Here is a 19,520-nt window from a genome sequence, read left to right as displayed (position 1 = left end):
ACCATGAAGGGGTATCGTTGCTTTTAAAGCATTATCCCACAAAAACAACTGTTCTGGATCAACCTAGCTAAGATCCTGCCTGTAAGAGCAACCAAAAGTGGATGTCTGCGGGTGTGAACGGCTATAAAACCAGGGGAAGTATATCTGGTGTTTCCTCCTTATATTCTTCCCAGGCTGGGTGTAGTTGTTCTGTATTTAGCAACCCTCAATGGAGTCCTCATTGCCTGAATGAGCCTCACAGCATGATCACCGTGGGTTGAAAGTGTTAAGTGCTGAGAGATGTAATGAGACGTGAGGAGTGGATGCTCCCAGGCCTTCCCAGCTCTGCATCTGGTCCTTCTCCATCTGCACAGACCTTCCCATTCACATGTTCCCAGTTCAGGAAATGCCAGGAGAGAGTTACGTGGTTACAGCTTCTCTTGTTGGCTTTTGCTGTCTGGAAACTGGATGACAAAGGTAATGAAGCAGAGATAGCACAGAAAGGGAAGGGCAGCAAAACTTGCTTTAAAAAAAGGAAGAAAAAAAAAAAACAAAAAACCAACAGCATTGATATATGGGTGCCATGTAAATGGGGCACATCCAACTCCTGATGCCCCCACTGCAGAGTCTTGAAATATGAACATCTTCAGATTCAAAGTGAGAGCCGAGCATGAAATTGAGCTTCAGATGGGAACTGTCAGTTCAGCAGTACTTTCACTGGAGCGACGTAGAGCAAACGAAGGAAAGGTTTTTGTTTTATTTTTTACTCTAAATTTGAGCTATGCAGTGAGATCTGCACTTCTTGCTTTACATGTTCCATGCTTTGTTTACCTTCGTGTCACTCTAGTGAAGATTTTTAAATCTATTTCAGTGGCATATAAAGAATTTCCTGTTTGTTCCTGTTGGAAGGGACTTGATGAGTATTTCCATATAAAGAAGTGGGGTCTGAAGGAGAGTGCTTAGCTTGCTGTTTCCAAGGAGGAGAAAGGTTTCCCATTTCTCAGATATGCTGGGATGATGCTGTGAGCTTAACTACAGTGATGACCACTTGTGGATATATTGATGGCGTAGGCAGTTGATGCTCTTTCTACTGAAGTACTTGCTGAACACCTGAAGTCTTACTTTCTGCTTTCCAAGCGTCTTTACTCCAGTGTCATCAATCCATACCACTGACAGTTAGTGTTGCTACATTGCAAGATGTAGATTCAACAGGATCGTTCATGAAAATCAAATATGGAGGCAAAATGGGGGAAAAACTGTCAAGCCACCCCATTTCCTGCTTCTTCCCCTGTAAGAGCCATGGTTGTGGCTTGACCAATGGGTTAACTAATGTAGTATAGACTCTGAAATCCCTGAATGATGAGCAAGGGGCTTCCCTTCCACCTTAAGGACATCAGATCTGGTGCTGCTGGGCAAGGCAAAAGGAAAACTCAAAAATGAGTTTGTAGGAAGGCTCGAGGGAAGAACGTGAAGAGGTGGGGAGATGCTCACACGTGAGCATCCATCAGTCTGCGCAGTCAGTGGGTCAGAGAAAGTTCAGCAGCTAACGCCTGAACTCTCCCCAAAGAAAACCCTGGTTCTTGCATATGCCTTGGCTTATGATAATCGTTTTAGTCAGCATTTATACAGCATAATTAGTTTGCTCGGCAGAAACACACGTGAAAAAATTGCAAGTGAAGGTATTGCAGGAGCGTGGCTTTCTGAACCATCTAGATAATCCCCGGATCCCTTTGGATATACCTGGTTGTGGAGGCTCGCTCTGCTTTTGGCCTGGTTGGATGCCTCTCCATCACCACCTCACCATGTCCTCACACAAGGCAAGGCACAGGGCAAGGCTAATGGTAGGTCTGTAGCTCAGGCAGGGCTCCCTGCAAGCACAAGTTGAAAGGTCGCTATTTGCTTGGTGTGTGCTGTGTTAATTTGTCATGTTTTATCTCTTTCTGCTACCCAAGCGGCTGGGGTGTGTAAAATACTCCAGGTCTGCCAGCCTTCAGCTGAAAAGCAACAAAAGCAGGGGTCTGCAGCCTTTTTCATGTAAATGTTAGCTAGCAGCGTGATTGTCTCACAAACCCCACTGAAGGCACTCAAATTCCTTTAAGGGTTTGTGGTTATGTGCTCCTGACAGTCACCGTGACAGCTCTGGTCACACCGAGCAGTCCTGACATCCATGCACTCCTCATAGGAGCTTTCCTGTCCTATGGGGCTTTTTTAATCACCTAACATTAGTTAATGGATGCTTAAGATGAAGTAATTTCCTTTTTCTTCTCCTGCCTCTGCTGGTCAATAGTGGATGAGATCACCTGCTTTTTATTTGGGGGTCCAAGAAGAAATTGGCAGCCTCTACCTCGGTGTTTTTTTTTCCCCCTTCTCTTTTGAGCAGGGTGGAATTTCTGCCGAACAATTCACATTCATTTGCTAAGTGGTTCTGCAAGCCTGTTTACAAGAAATGCAAATGCCTCAGGACTATGGTGGTTTTTGTATTCTAGGGTTCACCTCAAGCAAGCCTTCACGCTGAGGTTTTGAGGACCTTTAGCTCTCGGAATGCCATGAGATCGAACATATCTGCAAGCCTCTCCAAAGCAGAGGTGCTGAGACACAGGGCATCTTCAACGTTTTGTATCACAGCTTAAAAATAGAGGTGTTTTGGACCTCTCAAGATGTTGTGGAAGAGTATTTCAGACGGAGAGAGGGGTAGCTTGAAAGCACAGGCGTTGCAGTGGATAAAATGGATCTGTGATGTCGGTCTCCCACGAAGATAACCCAAGGAAGCTGACGCCTCCAGGACTGCATTGTTTCACATCAAACTGTCTGCTCTCGGAGCAAACGCGATAGCAGGGTGTTGATTTATGAAGTGGTGGCTGAGTTCCCAACCAGAAGCAGCAGAAACGTTTTGCATTTGGGATGTGACAGCCCAGGCTCCGTTCGTCTGCAGAACCTGGTAGTGTTTTTGAGAACTGACCTTCCCACGTGGATGTGGGATCAGGGATGTGCCGGTGCTTTGGAGGCACTGAATGGGTTCCTCTCACCTCTCCCCAAATGCTCGTCTTCCATTTAGGTTGTAGGCAGAGAGCCATGTGACATCTCTACTTCTGTTGGCTTTGGCCAATGCATTCTGGAATGACTGGGGGAGGACAGGCAAACGTACAGAAGTTTTCCCCAGGAAATAAAGCTAAAAATGGATTTGCTCCTTCACAACCAATTAATGGACTTCAAAGAGCGAAACCGAGGGATGGCTTGGGCTGTGGAATGGGTTTGGCACAGGATGGTGAGAAGGGGTAAATTTAGCAGGGTGGGACAAGCCAACCTGAAGGCCTCATCACAAAATAACCCCTTGAGGGCATTCACTTGGAAAGTCTCTGCTTAATTGCAGCCTAATTGCTGCTGTGGGTGCAGTTCTCATGCCTTTTGAAGATGCCTTGAGACTGGCTGGTGGAAAACTGCTCTGAAACTTGTTTTTTTAAGATATCAGTCCAAGCCAAAGGAAATATGCCAGGGAGTCCTGGATATGATTGGAGCCTATCAAAATGCAGAGATGAGGAAAGGCATATCTTGTTTCCTCAAGCAGGGAGAATTAACTGCATGTGAACAGGGACATTGCTGTCCTGGAAATAGTCATAGGGCAGCGACAGCAGCAAGAGTTCAGAGTTAAAGATAGAGTTTAACCCTTGCCTTTTTGTCTTTCGTACCTCAGAACAAAGAAACTGCTTTTGTGGGTCATCAAGTCAGAGGTGAAGCGGCTTAGGAACCACCTTGTGTGTTACTAAACACAGTTGTTTGCATTAAATTTCTGCAGCATCTCCTAACATTTAATTTTCAGCCGATGGAAATGCAAAAAATTATCCAGAAGACCTTGGGGAAAATATAGCTGGCAATTGAAGAAGAAGGGGAGCGGATGAGTGCTTTAGTAGCTTGCCAGAGGATGCCACCACCATTGCCCAAAGCCTGAGCGAGGATTCTGCAGCCATCATGGGCATGGCAGCAGTGCAGGCCCTGGCGGAGATGCATTAATAAACTCACCCTTGCTCAAGGTTACAGCGTGAGCTGATTGCTTCTGATTAGGGATTTGTATTCAGTTGTGAGATCCCGCGATTTTTATTACCTTTACGGTAATAATTGCAAATAATAAAGTGACAAATTATTGTAATTAAATTTTAATTAATTACAAAACCGTTACTTTTTAAGTTTATTCATGGCAGTGACAATGATACTGAAAACAATTCATTAAAGCACTCGCTATGTAAATTATGAAGCAAGGCATTAATATCAGGCAGCTCGTGTGCTCGCTTTCTGCGTGGCAGTAGGGAATTTGTCTGAGGGACAGCAGCTCTCCTGGATGATTTTAACAGCTTGCTTTAACGAGCAGAGAAATATTAGCTACTCTCGAGCTGATATTGTTCCCAAAGTCAGGCTCTGCAGCACCCTACAAGTTGCATGCAAGCCACGTGTGATGTTTTCCAAGTTTCTCCATAGAAGCCCTTCTGTCCAGGGGGAAGGCAGAGATCAAGGGGAGACGTGATCAGACAGAAAGGCACCTCCAGCTCGGACAATGAGAGCCTAAGGCAGCGAGGCACGCCTGAGGTTAATAACACGTTGCTCCACCAGCTTCTATCTAATCTTGGAAAACGTCCTCTGCCACAAAGAAAAAATGGGAAAGTGATTATGTGACTTGAAATAAGGTCTTGCTCTACTGTCTAGACAGCTTTAAAAAACATCAAGCTGGGGTGTTCCTATTTATGAAGAATGCAGCTGTACTTCTGCCTTCCTCGAGTGAGAGAAGAAAGAGGGGCACTTGAGGTCACTTGGCTGCAACGCGCTCACTGAGCCCATCCATGGGAATGTATCCCTCTCTTTTGCTTCTTCCTTTCTTTGTTTTGCTGCTGGTGCTGCACGGCTCGTGCTCCCAACCTGCCATCCCCAGCAGCTGGGTGTTGAACCAGGGGGCTGTGAACAGAAGGGCTGTGGACCTGTGTTTTTTCAGTACAGTATCACAGTCGGAATCACTTCCCCGAGCAAAGCTGCAAGCAGCCTTCAGACCCTTAATAGAGTCTCTTCTAAACTCCATTAAATTGGAAGCGTTCAATCTGCCCTGAATGCAACCTCAGCAATTCCCTCCCCATTATTTTAAACCGTGATAAATTATTCATAGGCTATGGATTCTGTTTTTTTGCTGATGCTGTCTATGCAGGTGGAATCGGATGCCCAAATGGGATGGGCAGGACCTCCAGCATGCCCTACATCAGCGGGAGCCCTGGAAGGCCACACAGCAGCAAACGATGCTGTGATTTCCAGAGGATGCTGATGCTCAACCTGGATGGCTGGAAAAACCTACTGATCAAGAGGCTGTGTCCTACAAAAGGGAGAAATAGGTCAGCAGATATGTTAATCCCAGCTTGATCTAAAGTCTTCGGGACAGGTGGCAACCTTCATTTAATGGAACAATGAGATCATTAGGAATTCATACTGAACTGTACCGTGGCCATGGAAGTAGGTCACACTTACCCCAGGAAGACATCAAATTGAATCTGTTCCCATTCACGTGCAGGAGTGGAGATGGCTGGGGGCAGGCTGATAGCTCTGCCTTGGGATTTGCTCACCAGACAATTTTAGGAAGGAAAGGGGGCAAATGCAATGGACATAAAATGATTTACATTGTCCCAGGTGATAAAAGGACCTGACACATGGGCAGATTGAGTTGGAGGTGTTGTGTCTCATTGGCCATGGGCTCTGCTGCCCTGGGTAGGATGGCAGGAAGATGGTCAAGTTGGGAAGAAGCATTTCCCAAATGGGTCCCAAATCAGGGTCAGTAACCACCCAGGAGGAAAGAGAAGAGCCCTTCAGTCCTGCCAAGATCCCTAGGATTGAAAGTCAGATATGCTTCATGTCCGTAAGCTGTTTTTCTCTGTATACTTTTTCCTGCTCCTGATGATTTTTGCAGGGGAGAATCAAGTGCTTGTGATAGGTCTGTGAATCTGAAAAGTTCCTTTTCTTCCCTCCATTCCCTACTGCCCCCAAACCCTGACATTCTTACTCTCCTATGTAACTCTGTTAGCCACCAAGCAGGCAGGCTGGGCTATGAGGAGGAGAGAGCTTAGCTCAGCTAGCAAAAAGCCCAGGATTGAAAACAGGAAAGGTCAAGAAAATATTGTGCCAAAGATAGCAATAAGTGGTAGTAGTGCTTTGAGGGTTATTTTATCTTAAAGGTGTATTTGAAGGAAGCCTTTTATAAATATTTAAACAAAATAAACTGTTAAAGTGGGGGCTGGTTTGAACTCCTCCAAAAAGTCACCGTGCAAAACTCTTACTGCTACCAAGGTCCCTATGTTGCAGTGTATTTCTAGGGACAGGGTTCACCCATTCTCCATATTAGCTTTGGTTTTTGTCGTAACACCACACAGTCGTTAAGTATAAGGTGACAGGAGGGGGATGGAGATATTTTTCTGGAAGAATGGGAAGGAAGCTAGAAAAGTCTTCAGGTCTGGGGGACTGCTGAAGATGGGCTGATTTCGTTGGATTATTCAGGAAATGGCAGCCTGAATGGGAATCCAGTCCAACCATGGTTGCTGTGTTATGATGGTATGGCATTTAAAAGAAATGGGGAGGAAGGTCCCAAATGCATGTACCTCTGGCCATTAACGAGGAAGGAAGGCTGCCCCATGGTGATGCCAATGACCCCAGTCCTGCCCCTCTGCTATCAGTTTTGAGGACTTAAGCAAAAGTTAGTGTCCATCTGGCTGAGTAGTGCGAACATCTCACCGTGCCGGGCAGCTGATAAGGAATCACTTCTCACTGTTAATGAGGGAAATTGACACAGCCTTAAAAAGAGTTCAGAAAAAAGGGAAAACGTTTCAGAGAGTGCCTTGAAATGGAACGTTTCTACTACTTGAAAAAATCGCGAGGTAAGTGAGGTTCATGTCAGTAAACATTTTCAGCTTCCTCTTAAAAAGCTCTGTGAAAATTAAATCAAAAGGTGAAAACTTTCTGTCAGTGTACAGTGACTCAAAGACCAGACTGGTCTTGAGGAAAGTTTCTACCAGAAAGGCAGCCCAAAATGGCCTGCAAAAGGCTTTGCAAAATACTTTTGAGGGGTTTTACCTGATCCATAGTGATGTAGCAGTGGTTCTTCGAGGTTCCAGCCAAAAATGCAGGTCCTGATGCTTGATGGACTTGCTGGATGTTGTTCATGCATTAAGACAACTGTAGCATTACTGGATGTTTCTCCAACTTTTCCCCACAGACTGTGGGACCAGCTGGGAGATCGCTTATTTACAGATCTCCTCTTGAAGTTCTGATGATGAAATGGAGATATATGTATATATAGAAGGTCCCAAATGCATGTACCTTGCTAGCGACCTCCCTAATGGTTCCTTGGAGAAACCTCTGTCTTTCCACTTGCTTTTTCCACCTGGACAGACCAATTTCTCCTCCTTTATTTTCAGTGAGCACTCTTGAGACAGATATATTAGTTAAACTGCTGTTCCATTGTTAGCTATTCACAATGGTTGGAAACATTGAAATAATTACAGTCATTAAAAGCTTGAGTTAGATGACAAGAGTCTTACAGTATGCAGCGCTGATGGTGTGTTGTGCTAAAGCTGCTTCCAAAACACACATGCAAGGGGATAGCTTTAGCTGCTTATCTCACGTGGAATTGGCAAGCTCTTGATATTGTTGCTGAATGGTGTTTCCTCCTTGCGTGTACATGCTGACTATGAGTGATGCTATCTTACCTTCATTTTCATGCTGGCAATCTTCCTGCTAACTCAACCCCTTTCTAAAGACAAAAATTGGCAACAGACTCTGACAGGTTGTATGCTGGCGTGGTTGACATGCAAGGCTGTGGTTTCCTGTCATTGCTTACTGTGCAGGCAAAGCTAGATGCCTCCGTGAAGGCATTCATCCTCAAGCTCCTGGACATTCAGGTAGATGTGTAGTATCTTCTATGTGGAGGAAGAAACAAGATGACTCCAACAGGCCTGCAAATCGACAGCATCCCCAGTCTGGTGTCTTTCTCTAGTTAAAAGAAAAAATGTCTCTTGAAGACCTCAATGTTTCTATTTCCCCCAAAATGTGTTTCTCTCTATACCAAACAACTAGTTGATGATTTCAACTCAAAATGCATGAATAGATTTCATTTCCAAAGTGGAACATCTCAACAAAGTTACCGTTTGCTGAAAATAGCTTGCCTTTTGCCTTACGTTTTCAGGAGACAACTTTTCCAATAGCCTCTAGATTTCAGCAGTTCTTGAGCAGCATATTGTACGTTCTGGCAGTAAAACCTGGTTACGTTGCTGCACAAACAGCACTGAGATTCAATATAACTTCATAATTTATAGGATAGACAGACAGAGAAGACGTTTTGCAGTTCTGTTCAACACTTTGATGTCAGTGAGAATTCTTCCTTCTTGGCCATTTTGGATGAAAACCTTAAAGCATTTAAAAAAAAAAAAAATTGTGTTTTTAAATGTTTACATCTGGGGACGTGCCATCAAATCTAGCTTAGATGTGTGTTTTATTAACCAGATGGTGATGTCTTATTTACGTTTCTCATATAAAACCATCTGTGTCTAAACTGGGGAGACGCTGCCTCCTGCCACAGTTGGGAGTTTGGCTGCAGGGGGTGTAGCATTGCTTTTGTTAGCATTCAATTCTCCTCACTCTTCAGAGCTGAATATGTAACGCTAGTTTTATTTAACCTTGTTCTAATTAAAGGATTACACAACCGCGGTTGGCTCTTCCTGCAGCATTTTGCTGGCGCCCTGTTTTTGCTGCCTTTAAACAAAATTGAAATCTATTGCCCTGTTTTCCCTTGATACCAAACTCATATTTCGCCTCCTCTCTTTGTTTCCCTTGCATATAGCCTTCCCTACCACCAAATAATTCCTCTTCCTCATTGGTGTGAAATCCTGGCTACGCTGAAGTCAATGGAAGTCTCAACATCAGCTTTGACCAGGTCAGGATTTCTCCCAGGGTGTTTGTTTTCTTTAAGCACTTACAGCCTGTTACTCCAGCCAATCTTTCCTTGAGCCAAGTTCAACACCTCCATCTCCACCACTGTTGTTGTTCTTCTATGAGCTCCCTCCAAATTACGGAGTTGGGTGCCCAAAAAGGAACGTGCTTTTTCAGGTGTCATCTAAGTAGTAACCTCATAGAAATACTATTTTTCTGTTATTGGCTTCACTAGCAATTTTTTTTTCCCCTCTCCTTGTTTTACTACTGTATCCTGTTGCATTTTCATGTCATTAATAAAGACATGACCAAAAAAAAAAAATAGACCTAACTCTGACCTCCCTATGGAATCCACAGCTCTGCCAACAACATACTCTGTTGGTTGCCTTTTTTTTGCTTTTTCTTCCATCTAGCTCGTAGCATTCATGGACTGTTCCTTCCTGAGCCAATTTGAATTAATCATCTTGCATGATGTGAAGATACGCCATACCGAAGGCATCATCGTGTTAAAAATAAGAGACACGTGGGAAACAGATTTTGTCTTTTATGCAAATGTTCTTATTTTGAAAAGAAATTTGAAGGAAAATTTGTTTTCCTTTTGTACCGGAACGGAGTATCAAATTCAAATTTGCCTGCACGGTGATTTTTAAAGCGAAAAGAAAATCAGTCACCAGTCAAAACAGTTGGATTTATACTGTACTATGTTAATAGGAATTATGTAAGTTTACATTAGACTTCAATGTAGAAGATAAAATATGCTGATGAAATCAAAGTGGTAGATTGATAAAATCATAGGTACTAACACAGTGCTCTCAGAAAGCAGAATAGCTTCAGAGAACATCATTTTACAGTGGAAAACTGTCCAATGAGACCTGTATTAACTAGCAGCAATAACCTATGATATGTTGTTTCTATCCTAAAACCTACAAATACTTCTCATTTCACTGAGGAAAAAAAAACAAACTATAATTGCAGAGTTGTGTAGGCTTTCTCATCTTAAGGGTCTTGTTCTTGCCATCTCTGCTTTACAAAATAAAATTATATTCAGGAAAGAATGGTTGTAAACCAGTCCACAGTTACTCAATGACAGAATCGTGTTTATGATCCATTATTTTGCTTTTTAGCTAATTCAGAAGTTATAGGAACTGAGCCATTGCAAAGAATTAGCGTGGATTTACTCTGTGCTTTTTCCTGTGTTCCTTTTCCTCAACAGATTTTTTTAATTAGAAAATCACCAGCTGTGATATTAAATCCTCTTTTTCTTAGCATTTTAGATAAGCCCTTCTCAAAATTCCACTCCCTCGCTACCCAGTTATGAACTGGCAGTTTAGTTTTTATGAAGAGTGCTGCACTGTGTGCCTCAAACAGACGGGCATTAATTCCCATCGATAGGGTTACGTAGCTCTTGTGAAACCAGCCCAAGGTTTGGCAAGGAGAAGCAAAGACATCTCTGAGCTACATGGAGGAGGTGGTTGTGGGACTACCTTTGGAAAATTGAGATGTTTGCCTCCAATCTTGGCTCTTGAACAGTGACCAAAGACCCGCTGAAGTTTTTGTGCAGAGAATCATAGAATCACTATGGTTGGAAAAGATATACAAGACCATCTGGTCCAACCATTCGCCTATCAATAATAGTTCTTACTACAGAACTTCCCCAATAGTCTGCAAATCTACTGCTTTCCCAATAGCCAACATCTGAAGGCCTCCAAAATGTTTCATTTTAACTGCAGACTCTGTGCATGAGCCAGCGTGTCTCTTGCCTCCTGTCCACAGGTCTTCGATGGCAAGAAGGCAAATATGAATGAATGCTCAAAATATTTGCTGGATTTATTTCTGGCCGGTTATGCTAATATCATTGGAGAATGTGACTGATTGAGCAAACCAAGAGCTGGAGTTAATGGAGTTAAGCATTACTTCTTGCTAAAATCAGAGCAATCATTGGCCTCGTTTCAACACAACCAGGCACGGGCAAGGTGGTTTAGTATCCACCAGGACAGGCTATGGACATCTCAAAGAACTGTCACCTGAGGCTGTCCTCAGCCTGACACCACATTTTGTTGATTTTCCTCCTTTTCCCAAACATCTCTTAAGCATTATAATTATTACACTGATGGAAGGAAATTACTGGCTACGGAAATCGCTTAATCAAAATGGTAGGAGCATTTCCAATGATGTGTCCAGAGTGAGTTACTAATCTGACTATCCGAACACTCAGACCAAATTTATCATATTGTTTTAATTTTTTTTTCTTCCTTTATTTTTTTTTTTCTTTTTCAGGCTGCAAACAAGGTCAAAATAACCATTCTGGGTAATAAGAGACCTCCATCACATCAACTTGCTGCATAATTCCCTTCTGTCAGACTGACTTTGTAGGCTTGGATTTTCTTGCCTGCCTCTCTACCAGATTAAAAGACCCCTGCAAGCGAAGTCTACAAACAGTAAGAAAAAGTCCCATGTTCTCAAGGAAAAAATGAGAAATTCAGGTGCTAAAAAATGGAAAATCTCCAGCAATACCTGTGTTTACCTCTTGTCTCTCTAGAGATGCCTTTACTGTCTCATGATATGTGTTTACTTGGGAGAATTGGGAGAAATAGGCAGAATCATAGAATCACAAGGTTGGAAACAACCTATAAGATCATCTAGTCCAACCGACAACCGACAGAACTGAGTGGTGATGGGACCCTGGTCTTATGCAGCCATGTATCTCTACGTGGAAGGCATTAGGAGGAGGTGGGTCCATGGCATGTTCTCTCAGACCTTGGGAAAGAAGCCTGGGAGCTTCACATCCCCCCGCGTGAGGAGGAGATGGGAAACAGCACAGACCACTCCGTCTTAAGGCTTTCCCATCACACTGATTTTATTTGTGTTTTGAGATAACTCAAGAATCGCCGTGGCTTGCTTACAGAACCGTGGTGGTGCTGGGAATCTCAGGGAGGGTCAGGGCAGGCAGTTTGCTTTGGCAGGCACGGTGTGAGCGCATGGGGTGAAGGCTGACCACCTCCTTCGCTCCTCACTGACGGGTTGGCCATTTTCCTTGGGTGGTGGCCAGCCATTCCTGCTAGATTCACATTACAGGGCTGCGTTTGCACTCTTCTACATCATCCCAGGCATCCAGATGTGTGACAGACGTGCACGCATGCACTGCACTGCGGATGCTGTATTTTGGCTGCAGCTGAGGTAAATATTATTTCTGTATCATGAGGAGGATGAAATAATACCTCTGGAGGATTTGGAAGAAAGATGGAGGAGACTCAGTTTATCATGGTCTGCCTATAGCTTTTTTCACTTGAGCACATTGTCGTGCAACAAGAAATAAAGCAGGAGAAGAAAATGCAGCCTACTGATTAAAGGGATTTTGGCCTCCAAGTGAATCCTGGTCAGCCCCTTCCAAAAAAACATGTTGTTTGCAATGGCATCCTCCACCCCTTGTTTTCTGTAGCTATCAGGACGCTTCTTCCCCCTCTCCTAAAATGTGAGTTGCTCACATCTGCTCAGCTGCAGCTCACACAGAGGCTGACTCTGGGGTCCTCAGCCTGGAGGGGATAGGAGAACAACACAAGCTCATCCAACTGGTAAAATCCTGCCCATAAATTAGAAGTGCAGGCTCACAGCTCTTGTTTTTAAACACTGAGCACACCCGATTGCTCTGCTAAAGACTCGCCTCCTAGCAGAAAACTGTAATAATCACAAAATCCTGTTTAATGGGGAAAAAAAGGATACGTGGCAGAAGCACGAGGTTGGCTTGGATCGTATCTCTTGCCCCGTGCCTGGCACCACGTGACATCCAAAGCACATCACAGCCATAGGATGGCATCGTGATGCTGCTGATGGTGGGTGGGTGTTTTATGGTTCTTCCCACCAGATGTGCTCTTCTCTATCCAGCGTGTCCCTTCTGTGAAAAGTGAGTAGTGCTTTCTCCCCATTCATACCTTTCTTAAAAAAAAAATAAAGTATCTTTCCAGGCTGCCCATGATTTCAATAAAGCAGGAGCAGGTTAAATCCCTCAAATCCCTTCCTTTAACTTCATGCCCCTAGTACAACTGTGCTGGGGCATTCAGTCCCTCCCAATCCAGGCTGTAAAGCATCCCTCCTTCCATCCCCTTTTTCATGAATATCTAAAGGACTGGGTGGCTTTTCCCCACCCTCTCGTGGCCCCCTCACTCCCAGCTCTGTGAAACCTGAGTCCAGAGCTCAGGTTTTCTCACGCTTCCCATCTTCTTGCTGAGCAGAACAGCTGCAGGCAGTCTATATGGGGACACACTGAAGGATATTTTCTGGATTGCCCAAGAAACAGCCATCAGCTTGGAAGACACCCACGGGCAGTGCTTTGCAGGAGATGTTCCATGGCAATGCCAAAAATTGCCCAAAGGTAAGGGGCAGGGATTTGGAACTGGGTGATCTTTGAGGTCCCTTCCAACCCAAGCTATTCTATGAATATTCTATGAATTCTATGAATCTGGAGGGCTGGAAGGAGAAGTTAAAAGCCTGAGGGCACCCTGTCCAGCTTGGAAATTGCTCACAGGGAAGGCATCTTTCACCACATCCATCAGATGACTGAAAACCAAATGCAGTAAAAATACTCCTTTAGGGACAGGACAGCAGCAGGATGAAATCAGGGTCCCAAAGCCCAGCACAAGGCTCTGTGTCTGGGGTTAGATCTCCCCTGGAGGCTGATGTGACGTCCTGCCCCACCTCCCTAGTGAGGTCCCATCCACTCTGAGATCATCTCTTTTGCTGGTGTCCAAAGCTGACTCAGTGCTCACACGTGCTGCTTTTTGGCCTTATTTATTACCATTTCCCAACATCCAAAAAAAAACAACGCCTGGGGTTCTTCAACCCCTTCAAGCGGGAGCTGTGCTTGTGCTGGGGTCCTGCATCCCCCAGGCTCAAGAGATGATGACAAATCCCCTGGCACGGGCAATGCCTTTCAGCTGAGCCCAAATTTGTTTAGTCTCAGGGGCACAGGGAGCTGAAAGGAGAGCCTGGTTGGCAGGTCTGGTTTAAACAGTGCGACTGGGGCATCCCTCCATACTCCTCTGCAGATAAATCACAGTTCAAAGGAACCCATGCAGTGGCAGCTGGGATATCTGAGCCAGCAGCAGAAGGCAATACGTGCTTCCAACCCATCCCTCACCCCTATAAAAACACACAAACAGCAGCAGAAAGGCCACCACCTGTGAGCCTCAGCCCTGGGTGCACAAAAGGTAGGATTCAATGGGCAGCTGTGGGCACAGGGGGATGAGAATGGGAGGAATGGGCAAAGCCATGGGAGCAGGACTGCAGCTTGCTGGCTCTAATGGTGCTGGGCTATGCCAAAGGGCAGCTTGATGGGTTTAATTTATCGCCATTCCCGCCCTACATAATCACTGAGAAGTGCCACTTTCAGTTTGTATATCTTTCCTTGACATGTATATTTAGCACTCATTAACCACTTACCTTGGGCTAATAATTCAGCTTTTTGTTCCAAACTCTAAATTTCCTCATTTCCGTGAGTTCTTGGAGCCAAAGAGAACATTTCTGACAGATTAATTTCGACTTTGTTTGAAGGCTTACTGCAGCCTTTTGGTTTATTTGAACAAAATTTTCCATGTTTTCCAAAGATTAGTCATTATGAAACCATCTCATTGCTTTAAAGCCCTAAATGGTTCTTACCCCCCTTTCAGCAAAAAGCAAGTTCAGAATGTCAGAAATTGGTTGTTTTTAAGAAGGAAAAAAAAAAAAAAAACCAACCAAAAACCCTCATTACATCTGGGTGCTTTAGCCAAGCTTGCAGCAATTAACATCGCTGTTTCTGTCCAAATCCTTTACTGCTCTAATTTATAGGTGCTATCATTGCTTTATTCTAGATTCAATGGCCCAGTGGTTTCTTTTCCATCTATTTAACCTCTGTCAGCACATAAATCCTCAAGAATGATGGGACCTGGAGCGAGTAGCTCTTGCACAACACCTCTGTGCAAACATTAAGTACACTGCAGTGCTTAAGCACACGCTTAAATGTGACTTGAGTGCAATCTTAGCAACTGTGTCAAACAGATCCAAACTGTGTCAAGCAGAGAGGATTAGGGCTGTTTGCTGGAAAAGAGACTGATGCCGAGGGGCTGAGCACCTTCATGCTTGATTTCCTGCCTATGCAAAAAAGCAACGTCAGTGCAACAAGTCAAAGCAAGCACAGGCTGCACCGCAGGGTTTTCCCCATCAGCAGAAGTTGAACTTGGCTCACAGCTGAACCTGAACCAGAACCACCAAGCGTGGGAGATAACAAATATTTTAATTCTTGATTGCAGAGAAACTGGGGAGGTGCCACCAGGAGCCTCTCTGCGTTTCCTCATCCCACCTTGAGGAAATGCTATGGTCAGCAAAAGTCTCCAAGAAGTGTTTCGTGGTCGGGTTTGGGTTGTGTTTTCAGGTTATTGTTTTATTTCCACTGCTCAGCTGTAGAAGGAGACACGTTGCGCATGCACAAGGAATCCTCCACAGGCTGCAGGAAAACAATCAGCAGCCCAGGCTGAGTAGGAAGTGGTTGGAAACCCATCCCAGAAAGCTGAGAAGAGAAGCGTTCAGCTTTGAGGAGGATTTCTCCCTCTGGTGTAGGTTATTGCCATTGGCAAAACCAGGATGGAGGACAAGAAAAGCTGGAAGCGAACATTGGAGAGACCTGGAATTGGGAAAGAGGGAAGAACCAGCCCCCAACCTGTTGCTCTGTTGTAGGACTCACCCTTAGCCTGCATGAAAATCCCCACAACCAGGATCCCATCTGCAAAGCCTGTTTTCAAGTCACACAGCGCTAATTTGTGGTTTTGAGGAGAGACTATTGGAAAACAGCAGCATGAATCCAAGCCAAAGTTGCTAATTCTGGCTGGTCTTTGCCTTTCTTGGTTCCAATTGAAGCTACATTTTGTTTCAAAACATGGAACTCAGACATAAGGAAAAACGAACTAGATTATGAAGATTTCCATTCTTTAGTATGACCTAATATAACTGAGTTTTGCACAGTGCAAGGACAGGATATTCCCCACCACCACATTTTTGTTGTTGTTGTTGTTGCTTTTTTTTTGGTCTGTTTTGTATGTTTCTTATTCATATTGGGTTGAAGATGTCCCTGAGTGGCAGCCACCTCAACATTTGCATGTAGGCAAATCAAGAGCTGGTTTCCAAACCAGCCCCTATGCAAGGCTGGCTGCTTCTTTGTAGGAGAAATCTCAGCATGTTTACACTTGCAATGGCAGAGCAGAGAAATATGCTTTCTGATTTTTGGAGCTGATAGAGCCCCCGTTGGATGGAATGATTGAGACCCTTGTAAGCTGCAAGATACTTAGGACATCTGGGGAACTCATGCTCATCCCATTTGTGGTGGTAAGCCACTGACTTCTATACAGACTCTTGTGCCTGGTTGCTGGATGCTCCAGATGGTGAGGAGCTCAGCTCAGGGAGGTGGTGGGAAGGTGTCCATGGCGTGACACCTGTTGGCAGTGAGCTGGCAGAGGGACACGAGCTCCATCACAAAACAGAGCACCTGTACACGTTTGTTGGACTCGAGGTTGAGGCTGCATCTGCTCATTGGAAACAGATTTAAGAAGCAGACGAGATGGCAGGAATAAATCTGCTCAGGGAAGGGTCATTTTCCATAACACCTGCTTGTTATTGTCTTCTGCGCAGAGCGGAGTCCTTTTACAACCTTGCATTTGGGGAGCTTGGTTGGGCTGCCAAAAAAAACAGAGGGAATTGCTCTTTTATGAGCCATCCCTTCTTCCCTTTTATGTTGTTAGGAATTTTCCTCTGCGTATCTCTCTCACAAATTCCTTTTAAAAACGTTGCATTCAAGCGAAAGTGATCCATCCCAGTTTGGCTTCTCTCACATCAGCAAGTGGAGCTCTTGGTCTCCTTTTCCCTCTCTATTTTTTAGGGTTTCCAATACATTGGACCAACGGCCTGCAGAAGAAAAAATATCTCAGGTGAGAACTAATTATCGCCATCCATCACCCATTCTGGCTGGAAGGAAATGTTTACTGTGGATTCTACTTGGCCATGGACTTTTGATTAGGAAGTAATAACAAGTGAAGACTTGGGTGAAGTGCTACTGCACTCAGCCAATGCCAACCCTGGGTTAAAGTCTGTCTTCACAGCCACAAGGTCTATAGGTGGGGTAATGGATCAACTTGGCTCTGATTTAAAAGCATAGCCGTGGTGTTGCTGCTATGTCTGAGAGTGCAGTAAACAACGAGCAGAGGAAAACAAGAGCAGCTTGAACGCTTTCCAAGGGAGTGATTTATTTTTTCCCCTTTGGTAAACTCCCCTTTGTCAAAATGAAATCTTTCCAGGAGAGAAATTAGCTTATAAAGATTTTGGTCAAGCCTTGCGTTTGTTTGTTTCCAAATGTCTTTTTAATGAAGTCGTAGAACCATATCAGATTTTGTAAAAGTCAGAATGAAAACAAGATGTATCCATTTTGCCTTAAAAAAAAAGGGCTGGAAGTGAAGGAAGAGTTTATACAGTTCAGTTCTCTGCCCCTGTGTGGGATCAAATATTTTCGGCATACGGATAAAAAGCCAAGAAATGTTAGCGTTCCTTCTGCTTCATTTTTATCCTCTTCCTCACTCTGCAGTCTCCCTTTTCACAGTGCTTTGCTACTGCCCATTAAATGCCCTCTGCTGCCTCTGTATTTCAGCTGCCCTGAATTAGAATGGCGCGATTAATTACAAACCTGCACTGGAGCATCCCAATCCCTGGCCCTATTGCAAGGTGCCTTCCTGCAGCTTTCCCCTGCTCCCCAGCCCAGGACAGGCCACATCCTGCCATGACCTTCTTATATCTTGTCCTTCACTCCCTTCCTAACCAAACCTAGGAAGTAATATGTGGCAATGCTGGAGAAAATCTTTTCTGTCTGATTGGCTGTTTAAACCAAACCCACGCCGTTGCTACTATTGGAGCTGGCCAACAATGGCAATTTAATGAAATCCAAACATTTTGGGAAAACGTATCGATTTCACCTACGGTTTCAACAGGAAATTATGGAAACATTTCCATCCCATATAGTCAAAATGTTTCCTTCTGACCATTGCATCGGCTGCTTTCCTACCACAAATATTGCATGCAGAGCAGTTGATGTTCAGATCTGTATCTGATGTGTTTCAATATAAAAGTCAAAAAAAAAAAAAAAGAAAGAAAGAAAACCACCCCATTTTGGCTCCACTGGTAATTTGCTCTCGTTTGTACTTGGAAAAAGAAAGACTCATATTCCAATGGCTGCTTCCCTCAAGACAAATGCTTTAGAGAAAGCTTTTTTTCTAACTTTAATGTTCAAAAGCATCGAGGAAATCTGAGTCATTTGCCTGCTTTGAATTGTACAGAATAAATGGGCTTCTCAATCCCCTGGGCTGTTTCAACATCTCAGCCAGAGGCCTCTATTAAAAACCCAGCTAACTCCAGTATGACACTTTCTTGTCCCTGTATCACAGATGGGAAAACAGCCTGGTGGTGACCTGCCAAAGTCACAAGCAATGGGGATGGGGATGGAGCCCAGTCCTTCCCCCACTGCCCATCCAGCCTCAAGTGAAGCTAAACTGGATATTGGGAAGAATTTATTCACAGAACAGGTGCTCAGGTACTGGAACAGGCTGCCCAGAGATGTGGTGGAGTCCCCATCCCTGGAGGTGCTTTGGAGATGTATGGCTTGGTGATGAGGCTCAGTAGACAATTGGACTTGATGGTCTTGCTCCTGGTGGTCAGTGAGCAGAGTTAACCAAGTGCCAAGTGAGAGCTACTAAGATTTTCAGGTTGCACCTCGTTATCGTGTTATTGCAAATGCCATGGCATGTCCTGTAAAGCCTCACATTTGGAGAACTACAATATACAGTGAAGTCATACTTTAAGGTCTCTTGCCTGTGAGGGCTTGTGCTTTAGCACATTTGTCATGTTATATCCATGCTGGACACCCAGGGATGCTCAGTGGGCTATGAGTCAGCCCAGCATAGCATAGTTCCAAAAGCTCTTTTCTTTTTTATTCTGGCAGATAACCCAGTTGGATTGTGTGGGTAGATTCCCCTAGAAGAATGGTTATTCTAGGGCAGGACTAGAGTCTCATTTTAAATTCCTCCAAATGAGATTATCTGCACAGGAAAAGGTACTTGTGTATCAGCATAAAAGCATCCATATGGGAATTTACACCAAGATATCCAGAAGACAGAGAACTCATATCCTAAATCCATTTAACTGACCCATATGGACATGTACACAGTGGAGGGATGATATCCTGTGCTCCTGTACAACAAATGAAACCATCTGTATTTGAAAAACATTGTCTTCTGATTCCTCTTCCTGTTGCTGGGTGCTTATATCTTTCAAAATAACAGTAATTTCCTACTTGGCAGCTATATTGGACCAATATATGATTCCTGTGTTGTAACTTTCAACTGATTTAGATGTAGATTTTCGTCTTCTCAAGGCTATGGATAGTCTTGTCAAGGCTATCTGTCCCAGCAGGCTATTAGTCCATGGCCTATGGCACCCAGGTAAGTGGGAATATGGAAAGTATCATGGGAAACAATCTGAATGTAGCCAGGATAACAGCTTACAGATAGCAGCAAGGCCACATTTTT

The 19,520-nt window shown here is 44.3% G+C and overlaps 1 long non-coding RNA gene across 12 annotated transcripts in view; it reads left to right on the top strand.

Moving 5' to 3' along the window:
* LOC116235995 (uncharacterized) overlaps positions 1-19,520 on the top strand; it is an 87,685-nt gene that overhangs the window by 55,906 nt on the left and 12,259 nt on the right. For 7 of the 12 annotated variants that reach the window (XR_016468482.1, XR_016468488.1, XR_016468480.1 and 4 more), the window contains 2 exons: positions 8,837-8,929; positions 11,203-11,655. This is a non-coding gene — a long non-coding RNA (uncharacterized LOC116235995). The remainder of the gene's footprint in view (positions 1-8,836; positions 8,930-11,202; positions 11,656-19,520) is intronic. The other 5 variants (XR_016468490.1, XR_016468483.1, XR_016468485.1 and 2 more) reach the window with 2 other exon arrangements.

The sequence above is a fragment of the Phasianus colchicus genome, chromosome 7 (assembly GCF_987193195.1).
Source record: "Phasianus colchicus chromosome 7, bPhaCol1.hap1.1, whole genome shotgun sequence".
Lineage (NCBI taxonomy): Eukaryota > Metazoa > Chordata > Aves > Galliformes > Phasianidae > Phasianus > Phasianus colchicus.
This window is presented reverse-complemented; position numbering and strand designations above follow the sequence as displayed.